Raw genomic sequence first — 19,506 nt, 5'->3', positions numbered from 1 at the left:
CAGAGCAAGACAGTCCTCTGAATCCATCCTATGGTTCTCCCCCAGGCTGAGTGGGGTGGGGCAGGGGGCTGAGGTTTTGAGAATGGGCTGATGGGAAGGAGAAATTCCTGGCTTGAGGAAGAATAGGATGGAAATGGCTCCTCCTGTTGTGATGATGCATTAACCTGGGTTCTGGAAACTAGAGTTCCATCAGTGAATGTCTCTGTCCACTTTCAAACACCATTATTATGATTATTATCACTTTTATTATTCGGTGTTAACAATTTCTGTGTCAACGTCTGTGCCACGTGATGAAGCAGAAACAAAATAATTCAATTGATCGATGGAATGTGTTGTGTGTTTACTGTGGGCAGAACATTGTAGTAAGCTCTTTGAAAAGTACAATACAATGGAGTTGGTAGATTCAATCAGTGCCCACAATGGGTTTGCAGCCCAAAGATGAAATTACAATCCAATCAGACACGTTTTCTGTCCCACAAGGGCTCAGAGTGTAAGAGGAAGTGAGAGCCCAGGAATGGTAAGACACTAAGGCCAGGTCACACAGCAGGCCAGTGGACAAGCTGGGATTAGAACTCAGGTGATGTGACACCCACTCATGTGCCATTTAGCCATGAAGCCTCCTAGGGAATGCATTGTCAATCACGACCTAGTCCTGTCAGCCAACCTCCCGGACCTTGACAAATCCTGAATATCCAGAGTTGTTCTTTGGGCCTTTGGTTCAGTGGTATATATTCATTCATTCATTCATTCATTCATTCAATTGTATTTATTGAGCCCTTACTGTGTGCAGAGCACTGTACTAAGCGCTTGGGAAGTACAAGTTGGTAACATATAGAGACAGTCCCTACCCAACAGTGGGCTCACAGTCTAGAAGGGGGAGACAGAGAACAGAACAAAACATATTAACAAAATAAAATGAATAGAATAAATATGTACAAATAAAATAAATAAATAAATAGAGTAATAAATACATACAAACATATATACAGGTGCTGTGGGGAGGGGAAGGAAGTAAGGAAGGAGGTAAGGCAGGGAGGATGGAGAGGGGGACGAAGGGGAGAGAAAGGAGGGAGCTCAGTCTGGGAAGGCCTCCTGGAGGAGGCGAGCTCTCAGTAGGGCCTTGGAGGGAGGAAGAGAGCTAGTTTGGTGGATGTGCAGAGGGAGGGCATTCCAGGCCAGGGGGATGATGTGGGCTGGGGGTCGATGGCGGGACAGGCGAGAACAAGGCACAGTGAGATTAGCGGCAGAGTAGCGGAGGGTGTGGGCTGGGCTATCAGAAGGAGAGAAAGGAGGTGAGGTAGGAGGGGGCGAGGTGATGGAGAGCCTTGAAGCCGAGGGTGAGGAGTTTTTGCCTGATGTGTAGGTTGACTGGTAGCCACTGGAGATTTTTGAGGAGGGGAGTAACATGCCCAGAGCGTTTCTGGATAAAGACAATCCGGGCAGCAGTGTGAAGTATGGATTGAAGTGGGGAGAGACAGGAGGATGGGAGATCGGAGAGGAGGCTGATACAGTAATCCAGACGGGATAGGATAAGAGCTTGAATGAGCAGGGTATTGGTTTAGATGGAGAGGAAAGGGAGGATCTTGACAATGTTGCGGAGCTGAGACCGGCAGGTTTTGGTAATGACTTGGATGTGAGGGGTGAACGATAGAGCGGAGTCGAGGATGACACCAAGATATGTCTAATGGCAATTCCTTTTTTAAGGTGGGGTAGGGGATTATTGGTACATGGACACAGACATTTTGTCCCAGGATGGATGTTGGGGGAAGAATGTCCCCTTTAGAATTCTGCCCAGAGCAGCCTTCAGATCCCTGTTCCTCAGGCTGTAGAAAAGAGGGTTCACAGTGGGGGGCACCACGGTGTAGAACATGGAAACCAACATGTCTAGAGCAGAGGGTGAGTCTGAAGGTGGTTTGAGATAGGCAAACGCTGCGGTAAAGAGAAAAATGATGATGACAGTGAGATGGGGCAGGCAGGTGGAGAAGGCTTTGGTTCGGCCCTCGAAGGACGGCATCCTCAGCACGGCTGAGAAGATCAAGATGTAGGAGAGGATGATGTAAATGAAGCAGACGGCATCTAAGACTAACCCAACAGCCACACTCACGTCAATGGCAATGTGGACTTCAGAGCAGGAGATCTTCAGTAGAGAGGGGACGTCACAGAAGAGCTGCTGAACAGCATTCGACCCACAAAAGGTCAGTGAGAAGGTAGAAGTTGAAAGCAAGACTGCAAACAGACCCCCAGTGAGCCATGACACTGCTAGTATGCACAGACAGGCTGTTTCATTCATGATGAGCTCATAGTGCAGTGGGGAGCAGATGGCGGCATAGCAGTCATAAGACATTGCAGTGAGGACTAAAAACTCTGAAATACCAAAGAAGATCACTAGGAAGAGCTGTGAGACACATCCCAGAAAGGGGATGGAGCTGTCACTGGTCAAGGAGTTGACAATGGATTTGGGTACCGTCGTAGAAATGTAGCAGAGGTCTATGAAGGACAGGTTCTTGAGAAAGAAGTACATGAGGGCATGGAGACGCTGTTCGAGGGTGGTGACAGCAACAATGAGGAGATTCCCCTGAAGGGCCGCTAGGTAGACAAGGAGGAACAGCGTGACATAGACCAACTGCAGCTCCCGGATGTCAGAGAACCCCAGGAGGAGAAATTCAGCCACTGTGGAGATGTTGGTCATTTCTAGGAGGTGATGCTGACTCCCTGGAAAGGAGGAGGGGAACTTCAATTCGGAAACATTGGCATTCCCTCCAGTCTGTAAGTTGGGCAGGTAACACTTCTACTAATTATATCATAGCGTACCCTCCCAAGCACTTAGTACAGCGCTCTAAACACTGTACGTGATCAATAAATATGATTGATTCCCATTTTAATAAATAAAGCAGTTGTATTCATTGATCACCTATAGAGTTCAATAGTATTGATACATGTAGGGGTATGAACACATCAAGCAATAGCTCAGTGGCATTTACTGAATACTCAATGTGTGCAGAGCACTGTATTAAGTGCTCCTATTCTATTCTAATCCTCCATGACCTCTCAGCTGCCTTCGACACTGTGGACCACCCCCTTCTCCTCAACACGCTATGCAACCTCGGCTTCACAGACTCTGTCCTCTCCTGGTTCTCCTCTTATCTCTCCGGCCGTTCATTCTCAGTCTCCTTTGCAGGCTCCCCCTCCCCCTCCCATCCCCTTACTGTAGGGGTTCCTCAAGGGTCAGTTCTTGGTCCCCTTCTGTTCTCTACCTACACTCACTCCCTTGGTGAACTCATTCGCTCCCACGGCTTCAACTATCATCTTTACGCTGATTACACCCAAATCTACATCTCTGCCCCTGCTCTCTGCCACCCTCCAGGCTCGTGTCTCCTCCTGCCTTCAGGACATCTCCAACTGGATGTCTGCCCGCCATCTAAAACTCAGTACGTCCAAGACTGAACTGCTTATCTTCCCTCCCAAACCCTGCCCTCTTCCTGAATTTCCCATCACTGTAGACGGCACTACCACCCTTCCACATCGCACAAGCCCGCAACCTTGGTGTCATCTTCGACTCGGCACTCTCGTTCACCCGACACATCCAATCCGTCATCAAAACCCGCTGGTCTCACCTCCACAACATCATCAAGATCCGCCCTTTCCTCTCCGTCCAAACCGCTACCTTGCTGGCTCAATCTCTCATTTTATCCCGACTGGATTACTGCATCAGCCTTAGTGCTCTGCACACAGTAAGCCCTCAATAAATATGATTGAATCAGCCTCCTCTCTGATCTCCCATCCTCCTGTCTCTTTGCACTTCAGTCTATACTTCACTCTGCTGCCCAGATCATCTTTCTGCAGAAACGCTCTGGGCATGTTACTCCCCTCCTCAAAAATCTCCAGTGGCTGCCTGTCAACCTACGCATCAAGCAAAAACTCCTCACTCTCGGCTTCAAGGCTGTCCATCTCCTCGCCCCCTTCCCACCTCAACTCCCTTCTCTCCTTCTACAGCCCAGCCCACACCCTCTGCTCCTCTGTCGCTAACCTCCTCACTGTACCTCATTCTCGCCCTTCCCACCATCGACCCCCGGCCCACGTCCTTTCCCTGGCCTGAAATGCCCTCCCTCCACACATCCGCCAAGCTAGCTCTCCTCCTCCTTTCAAAGCCTTACTGAGAGCTCCCCTCCTCCAGGAGGCCTTCCCAGACTGAGCCCCCCTTTTCCTCTCCTTATCCCCATCCCCCCACCCTATCTCCTTCCCCTCCCCACAGTATTTGTATATATATTTGTACAGATGTATTACTCTATTTATTTTACTTGTACATATTTACAATTCTATTTATTTTGTTAATGATTCGCATAGAGCTTCAATTCTATTTATTCTAACAATTTTGACACCTGCCCACATGTTTCGTTTTGTTGTCTTTCTCCCCATTCTAGACTGTGAGCCCGTTGTTGGGTAGGGACCGTCTCTCTATGTTTCCGACCTTTGTACTTCCCAAACGCTTAGTACAGTGTTCTGCACACAGTAAGCACTTAATAAATACGATTGATTGAATGAATGAATGGTTGGGAGAGTTCAGTCCAATGGAGTTGGCAGATATTTTCCTGCCCACCAGGAGGTTACAGTCTAGTAGGTAGACTCTGCATACCATACGTGCTTAATAAATACGATGGATTGTTAGCATCGATGAAGTAATCAACAGTAATTCCTTTTGGAGTTTGCCAGTGCTTAGAACAGTGCTTCACACATAGTGAGCGCTTAACAAATACCACCATCATTATTATTAAATTAACCTGTCGTATGTATCTGTCACCTGTAGTGTTCAATAGAACTAATATGTGCAGCAGTCTGGCACGTCTTGACTTATACCGTCGATTCGCCTCTTAGCCATAGCGACTCCATGGATGCATCTCTCCCAGAATGCCCCAACTCCATCGGCAAGTGTTCTGGTACTGTATCCATAGAGTTTTCTTCGTAAAAATAGAGAAGTGGTTTACCATTGCCTTCTTCCACCCAGTAAACCTGAGTCTCCAACCTCGACTATCTCCCCTGCCACTGCTGCCCAGAACAGGTGACTTTTGACTTGGAGCAGAGTGCCTTCCACTCGCTAGCCACTGCCCAAGCTAGGAATGGAATGGGAATCCCTCTACTTGACTCTCCCTCCCTTAGCTGAGAATGGTAGAGTACTGGAAACTCTCCAGGTGTGATCCTGAGAGGGGGCAGGGGTATGTTCCCATCAATCAATCAAACAATGGTATTTACTGAGTACTTGGGCTCAGTCAATTCCCATTCTACAGATGCGGTATTTGAGGCACAGAGAAGCAAAGTGCCTTGCCCAATGTTAACCAGCAGTCGGGGGCAGAGCTAGGATTAGAACCCAGGTCCCCGAGCTCATTGTTGGGTAGGGATTGTCTCTGTTGCTGAATTGTACTTTCCAAGCACTTTGTACAGTTCTCTACAAAAAAGTAAGTACTCAATAAATACGATTAAAAGAATGAATTGATTAATAGCAGAGTCAGGATAAGAACCCAGGTCCCCTTACTACTTCCACTACTATTTGCCTCTCCTGGGCCCAGACACACTTTTTCCCCGGAAGGTAATGGGAGAAGATTCCCTTCTCCTCCTCCCCTCCAGACCTCTGCCGGCCAAGGTTTGTTCACTGCCTCCCCTGCCCCACCTTGGATACACACATAGCCGCCAACACAACAAATCAGATTGTGGTTCTCAGAGGAAAATGAAACAGACTGAAGTCTGGTTGACTCCAATCAACTCCTTGCCACTAGCTTCAAGGCTTTTAACCAGTGTTCTCCTCCATGTTTCCCTTCCCTCTTCACCAACTCCCCTCCAGCCCTTGGAGACAGATCTGCTCCCTGTGCCTCTCCAAGGACATTCCCTTCTCCAACACATGGCTCAGATCCTTCCTTCTTCCCGAATCTCCCTCTCCCTCCAAATTTGCCCAGATAAATGTTTCTTCTCCCCATGCCGAATCAGCCCAGATGCCACCTTTGCATTTACACATTCACAACTGCTCATAGCTCTTCCCTACGTATGGATTCACATTACTATGGAAGAAGTTATTAAGCTGTGCATTCACATCTTCATGCTTATTTCCCCCTAGATGTAAATTATTTTGGATCAGTCTTGCCCAGCAGACTGGTATGTCCAGGAGAGAAAGGACTGAATCTCTTACCTCCATTGTGTTCACCCAACATTTCTGTATGGAGGAGTTGATGATAGTGCTAGTGTTCTAGAACCAATCACGCTTTCTCATTCCCTCCCTGTCATTTCTCACCAGAAACATTTTCTGAGATCCAGAACCCACTCCTGGCCGAGGTGACCACAGCACAATGCTGACGCTGTGCAGCAGGGCCCCAGCCAAACATGTTAGTTGGATGGAGGTGGATGAGGAAGGGGAGACGAGTGATGGTTGGGACCACTGCACTGTCAAATACTTACCCTCCTGAAAGCCCTCCTGCCCCTCTGAGGATGTAGCCCTCTCCTAAAGTCCGACACTGGCCCCATGTGTGAGCATTTCCCCTGAATGGCTCCATCTGTTGCATCGCCATCATGGTCTCTCCCTCCCCCTCCAACACTCCCTGGTCACACTGACTGGGGCAGCGTAAGGCTGCAGGGCTCTGACCTCTGCTAGCTTGGGATGGTCCTCTCTCCACTCCAGTTCTTGGGTGCAGCTGTCTATGAAGGAAGGGACAGCATGGCACCCTCAGCCTCTCTCTTATCTCTTGTGGACGGCGATGTTCTTCAGGGAGTCCCCCATCTCTAAAGATAAAGCAGCCACTGCTCCATGGCGAACCCCTGGAGGATCAACTCAGGGGGGACCTCATGTCCTGGCCGATGCCTAAATCCTCTGCCTGTGAGGTCCCTGAGGTCCTGTGGAGATAAATGCGCAGTTCCTAAAGCTGCAGCAATGGTGCTGAACCCCAGGGTTCCCATGGAAACAACAGCATCTGCATCCCAACATCCCAACTGTTTCTAATATTACTGACAATCTACATCAACTGTGGGTGGTTTCAGCTTCATCTCATATACCACCTTAGACAGCTTCTCATTCAGTCAGTCAATTGTTCAATTTCATTTTCTGACACCTTATGATTTCAAAGCTTGAGAGAGCAAGAGATTCCTCTGAATAGATCTTCTGATCTGCCCCCAGGCTGAGTTGGGTGGGGCAGGGGACTGAGGTTTTGAGAATGGGATGATGAGAAGGAGAAATTCCTGTCTTGAGAAAGAATAAGAAGCAAATGGTTCCTCCTGTTGTGATGACTTACTAACCTGGGTTCTGGAAATTGGAGTTCCAAACTGCTACCTTGCTGGTTCAATCTCTCATCCTATCCCGACTGGATTACTGCACCAGCCTCCTCTCTGATCTCCCATCCTCCTGTCTCTCCCTGGTTTAGTGTATACTTCCTTCTGCTACCCAGATTTTCTCTGTACAGAAACACTCTGGGTATGTCACCTTCGGCCTCAAAAATTTCCACTGGTTGCCTGTCAACCCACGCATCATGCAAATCCCTTCACTCCCAGCTTCAAGACTCTCCGTCACCTCACCCCCATCTACATCACTTCCCTTCTCTCCTTCTACAGCCCAGCCTGCACCCTCCGCTCCTCTGCCACTAACCTCCACTCTGTGCCTCGTTCTTGCCCGTCCCGCCGTCGACCCCTGGCCCACGTCCTTCCCATGGCCTGGAATGCCCTCCTTCCCCACGTCCCCCAAGCTAGCTCTCTTCTTCCCTTCAAAGCCCTACTGAGAGCTCACCTCCTCCAGGAGGCCTTCCCAGACTGAGCCCCCTTTTTCCTCTCCTCCACCCGATCCCCCCCACCCTACTTCCTTCCCCTCCCCACAGCACTGGTATATATTTGTAAGGATTTATGACTCTATTCATTTTACTTGTACATATGTACTACTCTATTTTGTTAATGATGTGCATATAGCTATACTTCTATTTATTCTGACAGTTTTGACACTTGTCTACATGTTTTGTTTTGTTGTCTGTCTCCTCCTTGTAGACTGTGAGCCCGTTGTTGGGTAGGGACCGTCTCTATATGTTACCGACTTGTACTCCCCAAGTGCTTAGTCCAGTGCTCTGCACACAGTAAGTGCTCAATAAATACAATTGAATGAATGGAGATCCCTCAGTGAATGTCTCTATTGCTTTTCAAACACGATGATTATAATTATTTTTATTATTCGGTGTTAACAATTTCTGTGTCAAAGTCTGTGCCACGTGATGATAAATAATTCAATCCATCAATGGTATTTGTTGAGTGTTTACTGTGTGCATTACATTGTACTAAGCACTTTGAAGTGTACAATACAATGGAGTTGGTAGATCCAATCAGTGCCCACAATGAGCTTACAGCCCAAAGATTCATTCATTCATTCAATTGTATTTATTGAGCGCTTACTGTGTGCAAAGCACTGTACTAAGCGCTTGAGAAGTACAAGTTGGCGACATATAGAGATGGTCCCTACCCAACAACGGAGTCACAGTCTAGAAGGGGGAGACAGACAACAAAACAAAACATGTGGACAGGTATCACATCATCAGAATAAACAGAATTAAGGCTAAATGCACATCATTAACAAAATAAATAGAATAGTAAATATGTGCAAGTAAAATAGAGGAATATATCTGTACAAACATATATACAGGTGCTGTGGGGAGGAGAAGGAGGTAGGAAGATGAAATTACGGTCTAAAGAGACACGTTTCCTGTCCCACAGGGGCTCAGCGTGTAAGAGGAACTAAGATCGCAGGAATGGTAAGACACCAACCCCAGGTCACACAGCCGGCCAGGGGCCGAGCTGGGATTAGAACTCAGGTCATGAGACACCCATTCACATGCCATTGAGCCATGAGGCTTCCTAGAGAATGCCTTGCCACTCATGACCTAATCTTATCAGCCAACCTCCCAGACCTTGACAAATCCTGAATATCCGGACTTGTTCTTTGGGACTCTGGGTCAGTGATATATATGGATACGTCTAAGGGCAATTCTTCTTTTAAAGGGGTGGTAGGGGATTATTAGTCCATGGACACAGACATTTTGTCCCAGAATGGGTGCTGGGGGAATGTTCCCTTTAGGATCCTGCCCAGGGCAGCCTTCAGGTCCCTGTTCCTCAGGCTGTAGATAAGGGGGTTCACAGTGGGGGGCACCATAGTGTAGAACATGGAAACCAGCAGACCCAGAGCCGAGGGCAAGTCTGAAGGTGGTCTGAGATAGGTAAATGCTCCAGTAACGAGAAAAATGATGGTGACAGTGAGATGGGTCAGGCAGGTGGAGAAGGCTTTGGTTCGGCCCTCGGAGGATGGCATCCTCAGCATAGCTGAGACGATGAAGATGTAGGAGAGGAAGATGTAAATGAAGCAGAAAATGTTTAAGATGAACCCACCAGCCACACTCACGTCAATGGCAATGTGGACTTCAGAGCAGGTGATCTTCAGCAGAGGGGGGACGTCACAGAAGAAGTGCTCAACAATATTGGACTCACAAAAAGTCAGTGAGAAAGTGGAAGATGAAAGCAAGACTCCAAACAGACCCCCACTGAGCCATGACGCTGCTAGTATGCACACACAGACTGTTTTGTTCATGATGAGCTCATAGTGCAGCGGGGAGCAGATGGTGGCATAGCGGTCATAAGACATTGCAGTGAGGAGAAAAAACTCTGAAGCGGCAAACAAGATCACTAGGAAGAGCTGTGAGACACAACCCAGAAAGGAGATGGAGCTGTCACTGGTCAAGGAGTTGACAATGGATTTGGGGACCGTTGTAGAAATGTAGCAGAGGTCTATGAAGGACAAGTTCTTGAGAAAGAAATACATGGGGGTGAGGAGACGCTGGCCGAGGGTGGTGACAGCAACAATGAGGAGATTCCCCAGAAGAGCCGCCATGTAGACAAGGAGGAGCAGCGTGGCATAGACCAGCTGCAGCTTCTGGATGTCAGAGAACCCTAGGAGGAGGAATTCAGTCACAGTGGAGTTGTTGATCATTTCTGGGAGATGATGCCGGCTCCCTGGAAAGGAAGAGGGGAACTTCAATTTAGAATCACTGGCATTCCCTCCAGACTGTAAGTTCCTTTTGGTCAGGTAACACTTCTACAAATGATGTCATATTGTACTCTCTCAAGCACTTAGTACAGTGCTCTACACACTGTAAGTGACCAGTAAATAGGATTGCTTCCCATTCTAATAAATAAAGCAGTTGTATTCATTGCTCACCTGTAGAGTTCAATAGTATTGATACATGTAGAGGCACAAACCCATCAATCAATAGCTCAATGGTATTTACTGAATACTCATTGTGTGCAGAGCACTGTACTAAGTGCTTGGGAGAGTTCAATCCAACGGAGTTGGCAGCTATTTTCCTGCCCATCAGGAGGTAACAGTCTAGGGGGTAGACTCCGCATACCATACGTGCTTAATAAATATGATGGATTGATAGCATCGATGAAGTAATCAACACTAATTCCTTTTGGAGTTTGCCAGCGCTTAGAACGGTGCTTCACACATAGTGAGCGCTTAACAAATACCATCATCATTATTATTAAATCAATCTGTTGTGTTTATCTGTCACCTGTAGTGTTCAGTGGGATTAATATGTGCAGCAGTCTGGCGTGTCTTGACGTGTCGATTCGCCTCCGAGCCATAGCGACTCCATGGACGCATCTCTCCCAGAATGACCCACCTCCTTCTGCAAGCGTTCTGGTACTGTATCCATAGAGTTTTCTTGGTAAAAATAGAGAAGTGGTTTACCATTGCCTTCTTCCACCCAGTAAACCTGAGTTTCCACCCTCGACTCTCTCCCCTGCCACTGCTGTCCAGAACAGGTGCCTTTTGACCTGGAGTGGATTGCCTTCCACTCGCTAGCCACTGCCCAAGCTAGGAATCATCATCATCATCATCAATCGTATTTATTGAGCGCTTACTATGTGCAGAGCACTGTACTAAGCGCTTGGGAAGTGCGAATTGGCAACATATAGAGACAGTCCCTACCCAACAGTGGGCTCACAGTCTAAAAGGGGGAGACAGAGAACAAAACCAAACATACCAACAAAATAAAATAAATAGAATAGATATGTACAAATAAAATAAATAAATAAATAAATAAATAAATAAATAAATAGAGTAAAAAATATGTACAAACATATATACATATATACAGGTGCTGTGGGGAAGGGAAGGAGGTAAGATGGGGGGGATGGAGAGGGGGACGAGGGGGAGAGGAAGGAAGGGGCTCAGTCTGGGAAGGCCTCCTGGAGGAGGTGAGCTCTCAGCAGGGCCTTGAAGGGAGGAAGAGAGCTAGCTTGGCGGATGGGCAGAGGGAGGGCATTCCAGGCCCGGGGGATGACGTGGGCCGGGGGTCGATGGCGGGACAGGCGAGAGCGAGGTACGGTGAGGAGATCAGCGGTGGAGGAGCAGAGGGTGCGGACTGGGCTGTAGAAGGAGAATATAATGGAATGGGTATCCCTCTGCTTGACTCTTCCTCCCTTGGCTGAGACTGGTAGGGTACTGGAAACTCTCCAGACATGATCCTGAGAGGGGGAAGGGGTACGTACCCATCAGTGAATCAAGCATTGGTATTTACAGAGCACTTAGGGCTCAGTCTAAATTCCCCTTTTACAGATGCGGTATTTGAGGCACAGAGAAGCAAAGTGCCTTGAGCAACATCACCCAGCAGTCAAGGGGCAGAGTCCGGATTAGAACCCAGGTCCCCGAGCTCGTGGTTGGGTAGGGATTGTCTGTCTGTTGCCGAATTGTACTTTCCAAGGACTTAGTACAGTTCTCTGCACACAGTTAAGTGCCAATCACTACGATTGAATGAATGAATGAATAGCAGTCAGGATTAGAACCCAGTTCCCCTTACTACTACCACTACTCTTTGCCTCTCTCCGGGCCCAGACACACTGTTTCCCTGGAAGATGATGGGAGAAGATTCCCTTCTCCTCCTCCCCTCCAGTCCTCCACCAGCCAGGGTTTGCTCACTGCCTCCCCGGCCCCACCTTGAACACACACACAGCCGCCAACACAACCAATCTGATTGTGGTTCTCAGAGGAAAATGAAACAAACTGAAGTCTGGTTGACTACAGTCAACTCCCTGCCACTGTCTTCAGGCTTTTGACTGGTATTCTCCTCCGTGTTTCCCTTTCCCTCTTTACCAACTACCCTGCAGCCCTTAGAAATAGATCTTCTCCCTTTTCCTCTCCTCCTCCTCTTCTCCCCCCCAATCCTCCCCCTGCCCTACCCCCTTCTCCTCCTCACAGTACTCATGTATGTTTGTACATATTTATTACTCTATTTATTTTATTAATGATGTGTATATAGTTATAATTCCATTTATTCTGATGGCATTGTCACCTGTCTACTTGTTTTGTTTTATTGTCTGTCTTCCCCTTCTAGACTGTGAGCCCGTTATTGGGTAGGTTCCTTCTCTATATGTTGCCGATTTGTACTTCCCAAGCACTTAGTACACTGCTCTGCACACAGTAAGCACTCAGTAAATACAATTGAATGAACGAAAAGGACATTCCCTTCTCCAACACATGGCTTAGATCCTTCTTTCTTCCCGAATCTCCGTCTTCCTTCAATTTTGCCCAGATTTATGTTTCTTCTCCCCACGCCGAATCAGGCCAGATACCACCTCTGAATGTACATATTCACAACTGCTCATTGTAGTTCCCCACTTATAGATTCACATTACTAAGTACTTATTAAGCTGTGCATCCACCTTTCCATTTTTATTTCCCCCTAGCTGTAAATTCTTTTGGATCAGTCCATCCCAGCAGACTGGTAAGTCCAGGAGGGTAGATACTGAATCTCTTACCTCCAGTGTGTTCACCCAACATTCCTGCAAGGAGGAGTTGATGATAGTGCTGGTGGTCTAGAACTAATCACACTCTCTCATTCCCTCCCTGTCATTTCTCACAAGAAATATTTTCTGACATCCAGGACACATACCAGGCCAAAGTAACCACAGCATAATGCTGACGCTGTGCAGCAAGGCCCCAGCTGGACATGTTAGCTGGATGGAGGTGGATGAGGAAGGGGGGACGAGTGATGGTTGGGGCAACTGCACTGTCAAATACTTACCTCCCGAAAGCCCCCCTGCATCTTTGAGGATGTAGCCCTGCCCCAAAGTCTGACACTGGCCCCATGTGTGAGCATTTCCCCTGAATGTCTCCATCTGTTGCAACCTCATCATAGTCTCTCCCTCCCCCTCCAACACCACCTGGTCACACTTACTGGGGCAGCTTAAGGCTGTAGGGCTCTGACCTCTGCTAGCTTGGGATGGTCCTCCCTCCACTCTAGTTCTTGGGTGCAGCTGGCTATGAAGGAAGGGACAGCATGGCACCCTCAGCCCCTCTCTGATCTCCTCTGGGCAGGGAAATGTTTTTCAGAGAGTCCCCCATCCCCAAAGATAAAGAAGCCACTGCTCTGTGGGGGACCCCTGGAGGATTAACTCAGATGGGACCTCGTGTCCTGGCCGACGCCAAAATCCTCTGCCTGTGAGGTCCCTGACGTCCTGCGGAGATAAATGCCCAGCAATCGTGCTGCAGCCCAGGGTTCCCATGGAAACAACCGCATCTGCATCCCAACAGTTTCTAACATTACTGACAATCTACACCAACTGTGGGTGGTTTCAGCTTCATCTTATATACCACCTTAGACAGTCAGCTTCTCATTCAGTCAGTCAATTGATCGATTTCATTTTCTGACACCTTCTGATTTCAAAGCTCGAGAGAGCTAGAGATTCCTCTGAATCCATCCTCTGATTTGCCCCCAGGCTGAGTGGGGTGGGGCAGGGGACTGAGGTTTTGAGAATGGGATGATGGGAAGGAGAAATTCCTGGCTTGAGAAAGAATGAGAAGCAAATGGTTCCTCCTGTTGTGATGACTTATTAACCTGGGTTCTGGAAACTAGAGTTCCAAAACACTACCTTGCTGGTTCAATCTCTCCTCCTATCCTGACTGGATTACTGCACCAGCCACCTCTCTGGTCTCCCATCCTCCTGTCTCTCCCTGGTTCAGTCTATACTTCATTCTGCCTCCCGGATTTTCTCTGTACAGAAACATTCTGGGCATGTCACTCCCCTCCTCAAAAATCTCCAGTGGTTGCCTGTCAACCTACGCATCATGCAAAAACCCCTCACTCCCAGCTTCAAGGCTCTCCATCACCTCGCCCCCTCCTACCTCACCTCCCTTCTCTCCTTCTACAGCCCAGCCTGCGCCATCTGCTCCTCTGCTGCTTACCACCTCATTGTGCCTGGTTCTTGCCTGTCCCGCCGTCAACCCCTGGCCCATGACCTTGCCCCCGGCCTGGAATGCCCTCCCTCCACATATCTACCAAACTAGCTCTCTTCCTCCCTTCAAAACCCTACTGAGAGCTCACCTCCTCCAGTAGGCCTTCCCAGACTGAGCCCCCTTTTTCCTCTCCCCCACTCCATCCCCCCTGCCCTACCTCCTTCCCCTCCCCATAGCACTTGTTTATATTTGTACAGATTTATTACTCTATTTATTTTACTTGTACCTATCTGCTACTCTATTTTGCTAATGATGTGCATGTAGCTATAATTCTATATATTCTGACAGTTTTGACACCTGTCTACATGTTTTGTTTTGTTGTCTGTCTCCCCCTTGTAGACTGTGAGCCCGTTGTTGGGTAGGGACCGTCTCTATATGTTGCCGACTTGTACTCCCCAAGCACTTAGTACTGTGCTCTGCACACAGTAAGCGCTCAATAAATATAATTGAATGAATGGAGTTCCATCAGTGAAAGCCTCTATCGCTTTTCAGACACCATTATTATAATTATTTTTATTATTCGGTGTTATCAATTTCTGTGTCAAAGTCTGTGCCACGTGATGATAAATAATTCAATTGATCGATGGTATTAGTTGAGTGTTTACTGTGTGCATTACATTGTACTAAGCGCTTTGAAGAGTACAATACAATGAAGTTGGTAGATACAATCCATGCCCACAATGATCTGACAGCCCAAAAATGAAATTACAATCCAAACAGACACGTTTCCTATCCCACAGGGGCTCAGAATGTAAGAGGAAGTAAGAGCCCAGGGACGGTAAGACACTAAGGCCAGGTCACACAGAAGTTCAGTGGCCAAGCTGGGATTAGAACTCAGGTTACTTGACACCCATTCACATGTCATTGAGCCATGAGGCCTCCTAGGGAATGCACTGCCACTCATGACCTAGTCTTATCAGCCAACCTCCCAGACCTTGACAAATCCTGAATATCCAGACTTGCTCTTTGGGCCTCTGGGTCAGTGATATATTTGCACTTGTCTGAGGGCAATTCCTCTTTTAAAGGGGTGGTAGAGGATTACTGGTACCTGGACACAGACATTTTGTCCCAGAATGGATGCTGGGTGAATGTCCCCTTTAGGAACCTGCCCAGGGCAGCCTTCAGGTCCCTGCTCCTCAGGCTGTAGATAAGGGGGCTCACAGTGGGGGGGGGGGGTGGCACCACGGTGTAGGACATGGAAACCAGCAGATCCAGAGCCGAAGGAGAGTCTGAAGGTGGTTTGAGATGGGCAAATGCTGTGGTAAAGAGAAAAATGATGATGACAGTGAGATGGGGCAGGCAGGTGGAGAAGACTTTGGTTCGGCCCTTGGCAGACGGCATCCTCAGCACGGCTGAGAAGATGCGGACATAGGACAAGATGATGAAAAAAAAAACAGATGTGCCATCTAAGACTATCACAATAGCCACACTCACATTCATGGCAATGTGGTCCTTTGAGCAGGAGCTCTTCAGCAGAGGGGGGACGTCACAGAAGAACTGCTGGACAGCATTGGACCCACAAAAGTTCAGGGAGAAGGTAGAAGCTGAAAGCCAGACTCCAAACAGATCCCCACTGAGCCATGATGCTGCTACTAAGCCCACACAGGCTGTTTTGTTCATGATGAGCTCATAACACAAGGGGGAGCAGATGGCGGCATAGCGGTCAAGAGACATTGCAGTGAGGACAAATAGCTCTGAAGCACCAAAGAAGATCAGTAGGAAGAGCTGTGAGACACCACCCAGAAAGGGGATGGAGCTGTCACTGGTAAGGGAGCTGACAGTGGATTTGAGTACCTTTGCAGAAATGTAGCAGAGGTCTACAAAGGGCAGGTTTTTGAAAAGAAGAACATAGGGGTGTGGAGTCACTGGTCGAGGGTGGTGACAGCAACAATGAGGAGATTCGCCAGAAGGGCCATTAGGTAGACAAGGAAGAGCAACGTGGCATGGAGCAGCTGCAGTTCCTGGATGTCAGAGAACCCCAGGAGGAGGAACTCAGTCACAGTGGAGACGTTGGTCATTTCTGGGAGTTGACGTTGACTCCCTGCAAAGGAAGAGAGACACTTCAATTTAGAAACATTGGCTTTCCCTCTAAACCGTAAGTTACTTGAGGGCAGGGAACATGTCTACCAACCATATCAAATTGTACTCTCTCAAGCAGTTAGTACAGTGTGCCACAGATGATAAATGCTTAATAAATATGATTGATTGATAGCATCAATGAAGGAATCAACACATCTTCACTTAGAAGTAAATCAATCCATTGGATTTATTTATCACCTATAGCATTCCATAGAATTAATATGTGCAGGGGTCTAGCATGTCTTGTCTTATGCTATCGAGTCGTCTCCAACCCGCAGCAATTCCATGGACGCATCTCTCCCAGAATGCCCCACCTCCATCTGCAAGCGTTCTGGTAGTGGATCCATAGAGTTTTCTTGGTAAAAATGGAGAAGTGGTTACCATTGCCTTCTTCCACCCAGTAAGCCTGATTTTCCACCCTCGACTCTCTCCCCTGCCACTGCTGTCCAGAACAGGAGCCTTTTGACTTGGAGCTGATTGCTTTCCTCTCACTAGCCACTGCCCCAGCTATGAATGGAATGGGTATGCCTCTGCTGGATTCTCCCTCCCTTGGCGGAGACTGGTAGGGTACTGGAAACTCTCCAGGTGTGATCCTGAGAGGGGCAGGGGTATTTACCCATCATGTAATCTAGCAGTGTCATTTACTGAGCACTTACCGTTTGCAGAGCACTGTACTAAGCCCTTGGGAGAGTACAATCCTAAAGAGTTAGTAGACACATTCCCTGACAACCAGGAGCTTACAGTCTAGAGGGGGGACTAATATGACTGTTGATTGTATGGTGCATAAAAAGGGGCAACAGCAGGGAAACGGCAACAGCAATAAAATACAGAATATAGTATACGGCAAAGTGCATAGTCCCAAGGCTTGCAAGTCTATGTTGCACAATACTGTATAGAATGTAACTAAACATAACTGACTGTGGTATGCTTCATAATTTATAACTGTATGTTGTGCTTTAGGGGAAGATGGTGCTTAGACAGCTAGAGTCCTTCAAGGTCCTAGATTAGGGTGACAGATTTATAGCATGACAGAGAGATGGAAGGGGAGGAAGGTTTGCTTGAATTCCACAGTGGAAATGAAGTAACTGTGTCGAAGTACAGAGGCCAACTTGAGGAGACATCACTTGCCAGATTGCAACAGTAGCATGAGGGCTGGATGACCTCATCAACAGCTAAGATGGGACACTGGTAACATAGAGAACGGTTGGACATCCAGTGTTAATATTGGAGACCAATTGATATGAGGTTGGTGGTATTGTTGTGGGTTTATTCTCTAGTAGTTCTGGAGAGTGTATCCATGGATGTGCCTTTCTTGATGTGTGACAACAATAATCCTGCTTTGGGGAACTTCTGAGTGCCTCCTTGTTGTGGTTTTGTGGCATGACCACCAGAGCTAATGTTCATATGATCCTTTCCCTCACGGGGCTTCCATTCTATTGTGGCGGGGCCTAGTGGAAAGATCCTAGGCCCGGGAGTCAGAGGATCTGAGGTGTTGTCCTGGCTCTGCCACTTTCCTGCTGTGTCACCTTAGGCATGTAAGTTTGCTCTACCTCAGTTCCCTCATCTGTAAAATGGGGATTCCATTCTTCTCCTTTAAACTTAGACCCCGAGCCCCACTGGAAATGTACACTGTGTCTGACTCGATTATCGTAAGCTGAACCCAGCCCTCAATATTTTGATCAGACTATTGTAATATCTTTATAAATACCACAATTAGCATTATGAGTGATGGCCCGAGAGACCCGCCCGCCCACCCGCCATCACACCGCGTGGCCCCTGCTGCTCCCGGAAGGCTCCTCTCCTCCGAGCGCCGCCATAGACGCCCCCTGCTTCCACCCCCATCCACTTAAGCGACCTTCCTTATAGTGCCCCCCAACCCCCCTTCCTGGTCCGGTCTGCCATAGACGCCATAGACTCTCCCCCCCAACCAGCCCGGGAAAAGGCCCTTGTTACATTAACGACAACCTCATTCGCACCTACTCAGCCTTCCTGTCCCGCCATCGACCCCCGGCCCATGTCCTCCCCAGGGCCTGGAATGCCCTCCCTCTGCCCACCCGCCAAGCTAGCTCTCTTCCTCCCTTCAAGGCCCTACTGAGAGCTCATCTCCTCCAGGAGGCCTTCCCAGACTAAGCCCCTTCCTTCCTCTCCTCCTCGTCCCCCTCTCCATCCCCAGCATCTTACCTCCTTCCCTTCCCCACAGCACCTGTATATATGTATATATGCTTGTACATATTTATTACTCTATTTATTTATTTATTTATTTTACTTGTATCTATCTATTTTATTTTGTTAGTATGTTTGCTTTTGTTCTCTGTCTCCCCCTTCTAGATTGTGAGGCCACTGTTGGGTAGGGACTGTCTCTATATGTTGCCAGCTTGTACTTCCCAAGCGCTTAGTACAGTGCTCTGCACACAGTAAGTGCTCAATAAATGCGATTGATTGATTGATTAATTGACTGAGTGGAGAAGGCAGAAACTAAAATAAATTACAGATAGGAGAAGCCAGAGAGGAGCCCAGATAGTTCAGTCGGTAGAGTATCAGACTTTTAATCTGAGGGTCCAGGGTTCAAGTCCCTGTTCAGGTGGATAAGCTTTTTATTTGTCAAACGGGATTGAGACTGTGAGCCCCACGTGGATCAGGGAGTGTGTCCAAACTGATTTGCTTGTATCCGCCCTGGCGCTTCGTACATTGCCTGGTACTTAGGAAATCCCATAATCATTCATTATTATTAAAGGTGTGGTATTTGTTAAACATTTACTCCATACCATGCACTGTACTAAGTGCCAGGGTACAGAAACTTTTTCTGGGTCAGATATAGTACCTGTCCCACACCTGGGCTCAGATTCTAAGACTGAGGGAGATCAGAGATTGCGTTCCAATTTTCCAGATGAGGTAACCGAGGCCCAGAGAAGTGTAGTGACTGGCCCAAAGTCACATGGCTAGCAAGTGTAGCTCAGTGGAAAGAGCACGGGCTTGGGAGTCAGAGGTCATGAGTTCTAATCCCAGCTCTGCCACTTATCAGCTGAGTGACTTCGGGCCAGTCACTTCACTTCTCTGTGCCTCGGTTCCCTCATCTGTAGAAGGGAATTAAGACTGTGAGCCCCTTGTGGGGCAACCTGATTATCTTG

At 48.0% G+C, this 19,506-nt stretch overlaps 2 non-coding genes and 1 pseudogene across 2 annotated transcripts; 1 reads left to right on the top strand and 2 right to left on the bottom strand.

Annotated features, from left to right (window-relative positions):
* Positions 1–673: 673 nt before the first annotated feature.
* On the bottom strand, positions 674–6,181 carry LOC119923793 (annotated as a pseudogene).
* Positions 5,067–5,204, bottom strand: LOC119923795. Its single transcript, XR_005448971.1, has one exon. It is a non-coding gene; the product is annotated as a small nucleolar RNA SNORA7 (small nucleolar RNA).
* A 12,708-nt stretch (positions 6,182–18,889) lies between the features above and the next one.
* On the top strand, positions 18,890–18,962 carry TRNAK-UUU. Its single transcript has one exon. It is a non-coding gene; the product is annotated as a tRNA-Lys (tRNA).
* The last annotated feature ends 544 nt before the right edge of the window (positions 18,963–19,506 follow it).

This window comes from Tachyglossus aculeatus, unplaced genomic scaffold, assembly GCF_015852505.1.
Source record: "Tachyglossus aculeatus isolate mTacAcu1 unplaced genomic scaffold, mTacAcu1.pri scaffold_265_arrow_ctg1, whole genome shotgun sequence".
Taxonomy (NCBI): Eukaryota; Metazoa; Chordata; class Mammalia; order Monotremata; family Tachyglossidae; genus Tachyglossus; species Tachyglossus aculeatus.
Note: the sequence above shows the minus strand (reverse complement) of the source record. Positions and strands in the feature narration are given on the sequence as shown.